Source organism: Rhinopithecus bieti, unplaced genomic scaffold, assembly GCF_001698545.2.
Source record: "Rhinopithecus bieti isolate Rb0 unplaced genomic scaffold, ASM169854v2 scaffold_32422, whole genome shotgun sequence".
In the NCBI taxonomy this organism is placed as follows: domain Eukaryota; kingdom Metazoa; phylum Chordata; class Mammalia; order Primates; family Cercopithecidae; genus Rhinopithecus; species Rhinopithecus bieti.
The window spans coordinates 3,166,065-3,176,985 of NW_016814631.1; the positions used below are offsets into that span (position 1 = coordinate 3,166,065).

Sequence of the window (10,921 nt, forward strand, 5' to 3'; positions counted from 1 at the left end):
AAAAAAAAAGAAAAAAAAAAAAGAATTATTGAAAGCAAGGTCTCAAAGATAAGTTGTACACTCACATTCATAGCAGCATTATTCACAAAAACTAAAATGTAGAAGCAACCCAAGTGTTCATTAACAGACGAATAGACAAGGAAAATGTGGTGTACACGTACAATGGAATGTTATTTAGCCCTAAAAAGAAAGGAAATTCTGACATATGCCTACAACATGGATAAACTTTGAAGACATTATGCTAAGTGAAATAAGCCAATTACAAAAAGACAGTCATGCTGCATAACAATGTTTTGGTTAATGATGAACTGCACGAATGATCGTGGTCCCATAAGATTATAATGAAGCTGAAAAATTCCTACCATCTAGTGATGTTGTAGCCATTGTAACTTTGTATCTCAATGGATTACTCATGTTTGTGGTGATGCTAGTATAAATAAATCTATTGTGCTGTCATATGAAAGTGTATAGTAGGCCGGGCACGGTGGTTTACGTCTGTAATCCCAGCACTTTGGGAGGCCGAGGCGGGCAGATCACGAGGTCAGGAGATCGAGACCATCCTGGCTAACACACTGAAACCCCATCTCTACTAAAAATACAAAAAATTAGCCGGGCATGATGGTGGGCGCCTATAGTCTCAGCTACTAGGGAGGCTGAGGCAGGAGAATGGCATGAACCCAGGAGGCAAAGGTTGCAGTGAGCCGAGATCACGCCATTGCACTCCAGCCTGGGTGACAGAGTGAGACTCTCTCTCGAAATGAAATGAAATGAAATAAATAAAATAAAATAAAATAAAATAAAATAAAATAAAATGTCTATTGTATAGCAGCCAGGCTGGGTGCGGTGGCTCATGCCTGTAATCCAAGCACTTTGGGAGGCTGAGGTGGGCGGATCACTTGCAGTCAGGAGTTCAAGACCAGCCTGGCCAACATGGCGAAACCCTGTCTCTACTAAAAATACAAAATTAGCCAGGCATGGTGGTGCATGCCTGTAATCCCAGCTACTTGGGAGGCTGAGGCAGGAGAATCGCTTGAAACCAGGAGGTGGAGGTGGTAGTAAGCCAAGATCACACCACTGCAGTCCAGCCTGGGCAACAAAGTAAGACTCTGTGTCAAAATTAAAAAAAAAAAGTATAGCAATACCCTAGGCCTTCACATTCACTCAACCCTCACTGAGTCACATAGAGCAACTTTCAATCCTGCAAATTCCATTCATGGTAAATGCTATCAACCTAAATAATAGAGAGAAGTTCTTTAAAAGAAAATGTGGCCAGGCACGGTGGCTTATGCCTGTAATCCCAGCCCTTTGGGAGGCCAAGGCAGGTGCATCACCTGAGGTCGGGAGTTCGAGACCAGCCTGACCAACACGGAGAAACCTCGTCTCTACTAAAAATACAAAAATTACCTGGGCGTGGTGGTGCATGCCTGTAATCCCAGCTACTTGGGAGGCCAAGGCAGGACAATTGCTTGAACCCGAGAGGCGGGGGTTGCGGTGAGTCAAGATGGTGCCATTCCAGCCTGGGCAACAAGAGCAAAACTCTGTCTCAAAAAAAAAAAAAAAAAAAGAAAATGTTTATTTTGGAATCAGGCATTGCAATGGGAATACATGTACCAGAGTAAACTGTATGTGTATTCAGGGAGGTAAAGGAACACAAAGGTTTTTAAATTCTTTTCCCATTTGGCCTGAGAATACTTGCCAGTAGTGCTTGCAGCTGGAGCATACCCCAAGATAACTTTGCCACAAAATATCTGGCTTTTATTAATATTATTATGTTTGCATCACTCCAATGTATTGATTTTGAAAACAAAAGACATCATTCTATCTGTAGCATTCTGTTTTTAACAGTGGTAGTTCAATTTACACAACAGTAATTCTCGATGGCTGAAAATCAAATCCTAGAAAACGCAGCATTCCTTTACGTGATGTTAGTTGTTCTCAAACAGTTGTTGACCAAAGAGTTATTTGGTGAATCTGATTTTTCCTAAATAGATGATTCTGGTGATTCAGACGATTCTGAGTCAGTTCTGTTTAGAAATAACTCCAAGAATGCTTTTTATGTTTTATTTTCACATTGAAAATCAGTCAGATTTGCTTCAGCCCCAATGAGTGTGTTTATGTAAAATTAAATGAGTGCTGGCAGCAAGCTGCACCTTTTGTTTTCTAAATGGGAAAAGGTGTAAAGGAAAAGTGAAGAAGATGATTACATAGTAGTTTTGAGATGATTATCCTTGGCTACAAGAATCAATAACAAGGTGATGCCAGTCCAATCAATAACCAGGGTAATGCCTGCAAATGGTTAGGCAGTTGCTGGGCAGATAGCCTCACAGAAGTATATTTTTGTGTAAAGTTGTGACGGCCTTTGTGTACGGTTGTGGGTTTAGCAATCTTTTGTGGTAATTCTTGTAGTTAGGCTTTTTTTTTTTTTTTTTTTTTTTGAGACGGAGTCTCGCTGTCACCCAGGCTGGAGTGCAGTGGCTGCGATCTCGGCTCACTGCAAGCTCCGCCTCCTGGGTTCACGCCATTCTCCTGCCTCAGCCTCCTGAGTAGCTGGGACTACAGGTGCCTGCCACCAAGTCCGGCTAATTTTTTTGTATTTTTAGTAGAGACGAGGTTTCACCATGCTAGGCAGGATGGTCTCAATCTCCTGAGCTTGTGATCCACCTGCCTCAGCCTCCCAAAGCTGGGATTACAGGTGTGAGCCACTGCCTGTAATAGTTAGGCATATGTACATGAGAACCCTCCCTTCATGGTCTTCCCTGGCTCTATTTGTCAGGTCTTTGTTTTGTTTCAATATAAGTGACTCTATTTTAATTCTGAGCACTTTTACATTCCCCCCTTTGAGAAAGATCTTTCTCCAAAAGCATCGCTGAGCAATCTTCCTGTAGGTAGGTTTTGATTGTCCCTTGGTGCCAGGATGGACCTGCCCCAGGTTGCTGGTCTGGTCCCATGTTGAAGAAGTGATTGGTGACTAGGAGTCGGTGTCAAAACCTTTGAAGGCACATTTGAGCAACAAGGGAGGTTTGAATAGAGTGGCTGTCAGGCTAAGTGTACCTGGCGTTTATTGTTAAATCCAATTTTGTCTGTTCTGTAGTTTTTGCTATAATCTCAAAGTTCAGGACCAGAATTATTCTGTTAGGAGTTGTACTTCTTCAAAAGTTTAACAGATAACAGATACAAATTTTAAAAGGTAAAATATAAAGTAAAACTAATAGTGTTATGACAATCCTAGTGAATGACAATTGAGTGAATCAAACGACTGTTATCCTGTCAAGTGGAAAGGTAAGCATTAAGAGTCTCATGGGCCGGGCGCACTGGCTCACACCTATAATCCCAGCATTTTTTGAGGCCAAGGTGGGTGGATCGCTTGAGCCCAGGAGTTCAAGACCAGCCTGGGCAACATGGAGAAACCCCATCTCTACTAAAAATAGAAAAATTAGCAGGGCATGGTGGTGTACACCTGTAGTCTCAGCTACTGGGTAAGCTGAGGTGGGAGGATCACCTGAGCCTGACAATCAGAGGTTGCAGTGAGTCAAGATCACACCACATGACAGCACTCCAGCCTGGGCCACAAAATGAGACCCTGTCTAAAAAAGGAAAGAGTCTCATGATATGGAGTGTTGTTCTGACCTCTTGAGAAAAGCTGTCTATAGCATGAAAATGTCCTGGTTTGCAGTATGAATATCTCTGATGATGGCATTGAGCAGTGTGGTGTGATTTTTATGTGGTCCATATATCAAGCATAAGACTTATTCTTTAAAATTCATCTAGTTTTGAATTATAGGGCTTCAGGAACAAAACAGTTCCCATTTTTAGTATTTTCTTTACTTTTTTTTTTCTTTTCTTTTTTCTGAGACAGAGTGTCGCTTTGTCTCCCAGGCTGGAGCAGTGGCGCAATCTCGGCTCACTGAAACCTCTGCCTTCTGGGCTCAAGCGATTCTTCTGCCTTAGCTTCCCAAGTCGCCGTTGGAATTACAGGCACACACTACCATGCTCTGCTACCCTGCTAATTGTTCTTTTTTTTTTTTTTTTTTTTTAGGTCAAGATCGGGTTTCACCATGTTGGCCAGGCTGGTCTTGAACTCCTGACTTCAAGTGATCCACCCACCTTGGCCTCACAAAGTGCTGGGATTACAGGCATGAACTATTACACTTGGCCCTGTTTTTAGTATTCTCATGGAGGAAAGTTGGATTGGAGGGATGCAGAAGAATTTAGAATCTAATCCTGGCTATAGGTGGATAATAAGAACTCAAAAACAATGCACAGGGCTACAATCTAATAACAGGTGTATTATAGTTTTTCTTTTAGAAATAGTTTCTCTCTACATTGATCAATAGAAATGTCAGATTTAAAAACTTCTTGGGGCTAGGAAGCCAAAACCAAGGAAGACTTTAGATTTTCCTACAGCGTGAAGGTTCCTGGGCCTGCCAGGAAGTGATAAGAGTTTACTCACATCACTGTAAGACTGAGAACTCTTGAAACCAGGTGTTCTATTCACGCTTTCAAATACTATATTTTATTCAAGGCATTGGTAATATAACCCATGTTTCCAATTGTATCCTGTTATAAAGAGAGAACAGATTTTTACTGAACTTATGCAAATAACCATATTGCTATAAGAAAATTCACAAATAACTTCTGAATTTTGGAGCGATCAAGTAGGGAGGAAAAGCACATGCTTCCACCTTTGTTCACAAAAGTATACTTTACCAAATTGCTGTAAACTATAGATAGCTTAAGAGAAAATTTCTTTAAATCTGGAAAACAAAACATTTAAGTAAAAAATCAAGTTTTAAAATAAAAGTCATAAAACATCTTCATCAGTTATTCAATTTCATGAAATTAATTTTTGTTTCCTTTGATCTTAATTAGCAGTTTTTTGAATTTATCAGAGTTTTGGAAAACTTTTAGTCTATTGATCTTAAAGTTATTAGAAACTTGTTTTAGGAGTACTTGTTAGAATCTTTTCCATGAATCTGATTAGATGCCACTAGAGAAAAATGAAAACCCTGGATGATAGAGACAAATTAGCCATGTTTAAAATCTGATGAACATTTATTATAATCAGCAATTGACAAGTAAATGTATTTATTTTGAGACATACAATCTAATAACCAAAATCATGACTGATAATATACTAGATTTTAAGAATTCTATATTACTCTAGAAAATTTATATCAATAATATACCCATAAATGTAACAGAAAAAAACCTAGTATGACTTATTATTTGACAGTAATAATGACTTTCTATACATTTAATACATCAAACAAGCTTAATTATTTAGCATCTCTACAAAATGAGAGACATATCCTTTATTTTATTTTTCTTCATTTTTCATACAGGGTGCCACTGCAGGTAACCATCAGAGAACTGAATTTGCTATTTTCAAATATACAGAACTGAACAAAAGCATTTTAGCATGGTGTCTTACTGTACATAGAAAACTGGTGAACATCTTCAGAAACTAAGACCAGGAAATAAAGTGAGTGAATACTATTTGTTGATAATGTTTTTGAATCACTCAACAGTGTTAATATAGGCTATCTTTACCTGAAAGCAGAATTACAATTACTCACTCTGGCAGCATTGGGCAATTCTAATATGCAGGTCTAATGAAAAGTAGGTACAACCAGCAAGCAAGCAAAGGATAAATGCCATGTCTGCTTCCAAAGGGAGTGAGTGATTTGGAACCACGCTCTGCAGATTTTAAGAACTGATAATAGTCATCTTAACAGCTTAATATTGAGTTTCCCTTGAGTTGATTGTTGGCAATCAACAAAAGTGAGAATTTCTGAGATGAGCTAAATAGGATTAAAAAGCAGAACACTGTCCATATAACAGAATTGCTGCTTCACAACTTTTGCCCAGTTCTCACCTGTTGTCCTACAAAACCTCTCATCTGCTACATTTTAGTGAAAACCTCTGCCAACTGTAACAGACTTTTCTCAGCCCAGCTCTATATACTTAGTATTTGAAACAAGGCTTGTGAAGTGGATGCGTCTACAGGAAAATGCAGTGTTTCTACTGGAGGTAAGTGTCAAGTTTCCTCTTTATGTTGTCAAAGGAATCTGCTCCCATATAATCAGCCTGGCTCTGTTCCCACCACTCCTTCTGTTCTTCTGAGGATACAAAAGGCTGTGCCATAGCTGGGATCTCCCCAATGGACAGATGTGATATGGCTCCTGAGACATCTTCCATATTTACATATGAGCAGGTGTCTTTGACAAGGCCAAATTGTCGAAGCAGAGGTAAAACGTTGTTGGTAAAGATGTTCCACCACAGGATGAGAAACTCTGGATCACTTTTGACACTTTTTGTTTTGGGATCATAAATATAATTCCATGGTTTGACTCGTACAGGAAATGCACAACTTTGGCACTTACACCAAAAACTTTAAATGCTGGGAGATGGGAGTATATAGAGATGCTGCTTAGGTTATAAATAAATGGCAAGTGTTTTCTGATATCTGTTGTTGCCCAGCTGCTAAAAAATGTGTTCAGGTTGGGTGCGGTGGATCATGCCTGTAATCCCAGCACTTTGGGAGGCCAAGGTGGGTGGATCACTTGAGGTCAGAAGTTCAAGACCAGCCTGGCCAACATGATGAAATCCTGTCTCTACGAAAATGCAAAAATTGGCTGGGCATGGTGGCTCATGCCTGTAATCCCAGTGACAGGGGAGGCCAGCTGGACTTCCCGAGTCGAGTGGGGACTTGGGGAACTTTTCTGTCTTACAAGAGGATTGTAAAATTCACCAATCAGTGCTCTATGAAACGCATCAATCAGCACTCTGTAAAATACACCAATTAGCACTCTGTAAAACGCACCAGTCAGCGCTCTGTAAAATGCACCAATCAGCAGGATTCTAAAAGTAGCCAATCACGGGGAGGATTGAAAAAGGGGCACTCTGATAGGACAGAAATGGAACATGGGAGGGGACAATTAGTGAATAAAAGCTGGCCACCCCAGCCAGCAGTGGCAACCCACTCAGGTCCCCTTCCATGCTGCGCAAGCTTGTTCTTTTGCTCTTTACGATAAACCTTGCTACTGCTCACTCTTTGGGTCCGTGCCATCTTTAAGAGTTGTAACACTCACCGCAAAGGTCCATGGCTTCATTCTTAAAGTCAGTGAGACCATGAAGCCAGTGGCAGGAACCAACTCTGGACACATCTTGGGGGCTCGTCCAGGATATTGCCATGCGGTGAGTACCATCGGACCCCTTTCACTTGCTATTCTGTCCTATTTTTTCTTAGAATTCGGGACCTAAACACCAGGCACCTCTTGGCCAGTTAAAAGCGACTAGTGTGGCTGCCAGACTAAAGACATAGGTTTCAGGCTTTCTGGGAAAGGGCTCTCCAACAACCCCCGGCTCTTTGGAGTCAGGATCGTTGCTTTGCCTGGAACCAGCTTCCGCTTTTCCTGCACTTCTGGGCTGAGCCAAGGGTCAGCAGAGAGGAAAGCCATTCAGCTCCAGGGTCCCAACAAAAAGTTGGTTGTCCTTGCAGCCATGAGTGGTGTTCTCAGTTACATCACCCAAGTGAGACTTGCCTATCTATCCTATTTATCCTGACCCTTGCCTCCTGGGTCCTAATGCCTGTCAGTCAAACTTCCTCTCGCCTCTCTTCTCCAAGCCTAGTCCTGCTTCTAAAAACCATTCCCTAGTTTCTCCTATAAGGATGATTTCTAATATAGATTTCAGGACTCTGTTCCCTTCTTTAGGCACCTGGGCTCACCAATCAGAAAGAACCAAAATTCTTCAATGGGAAATAGGCACCCTGGGACACATAATTTTTGACCGGAGCCCCATCGGGCGGACTATCTGGAACACTATCTATCCTTTTAGGATCCCTCCTCAGACTAACAAAGGCTATTCCTGAAGCTAGGATATGGGGAGGCTCAGAAATTATAGACTCCTAAATTGGGGGAATATCCTTCCTCTTCATATGATGAGAAGTGAGAACAAAAGGCGTCACTCTTCCAACCCTGGAGATCCCTTCCCTCCCTCAAGGTATGGCCTTTCACTCCATTTTGAGGCATATCGTCTTTATAGGACAAGGGTATGGTCCCAATACCAACAGGAGAAAATGCTTAGGACTCTAACTAGCAGGTTTTTGAGAATGCGTTGGTAAGGGCCACTAAATCCAACATTTCTCGGTTCTCTTTGTGGTCTAAGAGGAAAGGCAAGGGTACAGGTTTTCAAGAATGCATCAGTAAGGGCCACTAAATCTGACCTTCCTCAGTCCTCTTTGTGGTCTAGGAGGAAAACAATGTTTCCGCTGCTGCTTCAGTGAGCGCAACTATTCCAAACAGCAGGGTCCAGGGACTGTTGTGGGTTCTTGGGCAGGGGAAGAAACAGACCAAAACCATGGGCAGTTTTTTCTTTCTGTTTTAGATGGAAAACACTCAGGCATCAACAAGCTCACCCTTGAAATGCATCCTAAGCCATTGGGATCAATTTGGCCCACAAACCCTGAAAAAGACATGGCTTATTTTATTTATTTATTTATTTATTGCACTACGGCCTGGCCCCAATATTCTCTCTCTGATGGGGAAAAATGGCCACCTGAGGGAAGTGTAAATTACAATACTATCCTGCAGCTTGACCTTTTCTATAAAAGGGAAGGCAAATGGAGTGAAATACCTTATGTCCAAGCTTTCTTTTCATTGAAGGGTAATCCACAACTATGCAAAGCTTGCAATCTACATCCCACAGGAGGCCCTCTCAGCTTACCCCCACATCCTAGCCTCCCTACAGCTCCCCTTCCTATTAATGGTGAGCCTCCTCTAATCTCCCCCACCCAGAAGGAAACAAGCAAAGAAATCTCCAAGGGACCACAACCACCCCCACCCCACCCCGGGCTATCGGTTATGTCCCCTTCAAGCTGTAGGGGAAGGGAAATTTGGCCCAACCCAGGTACATGTCCCCTTCTCCCTCTCTGATTTAAAGCAGATCAAGGTAGACCTGGGAAGTTTTCAAATGATCCTGATAGGTATATAGATGTCCTACAGGGTCTAGACCTTTGACTTCACTTGGAGAGATATCATGCTACTGTTAGGTCAAACCCTGGTCTTTAATGAAAAGAATGCAGCTTTAGCTGCAGCCCGAGAGTTTGGTATCTTAGTCAAGTAAATGATAGAATGACAGCCAAAGAAAGGGACAAATTCCCTACCAGTCAGCAAGCCATCCCCAGTATGGATCCCCACTGGGACCTAGACTCAGATCATGGGGACTGGAGTCATGAACATCTGTTGACCTGTGTTCTAGAAGGATTAAGGAGAATTAGGAAAAAGCCCATGAATTATTCAATGATGTCCACCATAACTCAGAAAAAGGAAGAAAATCCTATTGCCTTCCTCAAGCGGCTATGGGAGGCCTTAAGAAAATATACTCCCCTGTCACCCAACTCCCTCAAGGGTCAATTGATCCTAAAAAATAAGTTTATCATCCAATCAGTCACAGATATCTGGAGAAAGCTACCAAAGCTAGCCCTGGGCCCTGAACAAAATTTGGAGGCATTATTAAACCTGGCAACCTTGGTGTTCTATAACAGGGACCTAGAGGAACAGGCCCAAAAGGAAAAGTGAGATCAGAGAAAGGCTGCAGCCTTAGTCATGGCCCTCAGACAAACAAACCTTGGTGGTTCAGATAGGACAGAAAATGGAGCAGGCCAATCACCTGGTAGAGCTTGTTATCAGTGTGGTTTGCAGGGACCCTTTAAAAAAGATTCTCCGATGAGAAACAAGCCGCCCCCTCACCCATGTCCACTATGTCAAAGCAATCACTGGAAGGCACACTGACCCAGAGGACAAGGGTTCTCTGGGCCAGAAGCCCCCAACCGGATGATCCAACAANCCATAACTCAGAAAAAGGAAGAAAATCCTATTGCCTTCCTCAAGCGGCTATGGGAGGCCTTAAGAAAATATACTCCCCTGTCACCCAACTCCCTCAAGGGTCAATTGATCCTAAAAAATAAGTTTATCATCCAATCAGTCACAGATATCTGGAGAAAGCTACCAAAGCTAGCCCTGGGCCCTGAACAAAATTTGGAGGCATTATTAAACCTGGCAACCTTGGTGTTCTATAACAGGGACCTAGAGGAACAGGCCCAAAAGGAAAAGTGAGATCAGAGAAAGGCTGCAGCCTTAGTCATGGCCCTCAGACAAACAAACCTTGGTGGTTCAGATAGGACAGAAAATGGAGCAGGCCAATCACCTGGTAGAGCTTGTTATCAGTGTGGTTTGCAGGGACCCTTTAAAAAAGATTCTCCGATGAGAAACAAGCCGCCCCTCACCCATGTCCACTATGTCAAAGCAATCACTGGAAGGCACACTGACCCAGAGGACAAGGGTTCTCTGGGCCAGAAGCCCCCAACCGGATGATCCAACAACAGGACTGAGGGTGCCTGGTGCAAGCACCAGCTCATGTCATCACCCTCACTGAGCCCTGGGTAAGTTTAACCATTGAGGGCCAGGAAATTGACTTCCTCTTGGACAATGATGCGGCCTTCTCAGTGTTAATCTCCTGCCCCAGACAGCTGTCCTCATGGTCCGTTTCCTGAGGAATCCTGGGACAGCCTGTAACCAAGTATTTCTCCCAGCTCCTCAGTTGTAACTGGGAGACTTTGCACTTTTCACATGCCTTTCTTGTTATCCCTGAAAGTCCCACACCGTTATTAGGGAGGGAAATAGTAGCCAAAGCTGGAGCTATTATCTACATGAATATGGGGGACAAGTTACCCATTCATTGTACCCTACTGGAGGAGGGAATCAACCCTGAAGTCTGGGCATTGGAAGGACAATTTGGAAGGGTAAAAAATGCCCACCCAGTTCAAATAAGGCTAAAACCCCACCACTTTTCCTTATCAAAGGCAATATCCTTCAGGCCTGAAGCTCATAAAGGATTACAGGATATTGTTAGACTTTTT

General features: G+C 42.5%; 1 long non-coding RNA gene and 1 pseudogene across 1 annotated transcript in view; one reads left to right on the forward strand and one right to left on the reverse strand.

Moving 5' to 3' along the window:
* Positions 1–5,344: 5,344 nt before the first annotated feature.
* Positions 5,345–10,921, forward strand: part of LOC108515034 (uncharacterized) — a 10,046-nt gene continuing 4,469 nt past the window's right edge. Inside the window, exons 1-2 of the long non-coding RNA XR_001881413.1 lie at positions 5,345–5,482; positions 5,914–6,030. This is a non-coding gene — a long non-coding RNA (uncharacterized LOC108515034). The remainder of the gene's footprint in view (positions 5,483–5,913; positions 6,031–10,921) is intronic.
* Positions 6,022–10,921, reverse strand: part of LOC108515033 (glycogenin-1-like) — a 10,759-nt pseudogene continuing 5,859 nt past the window's right edge.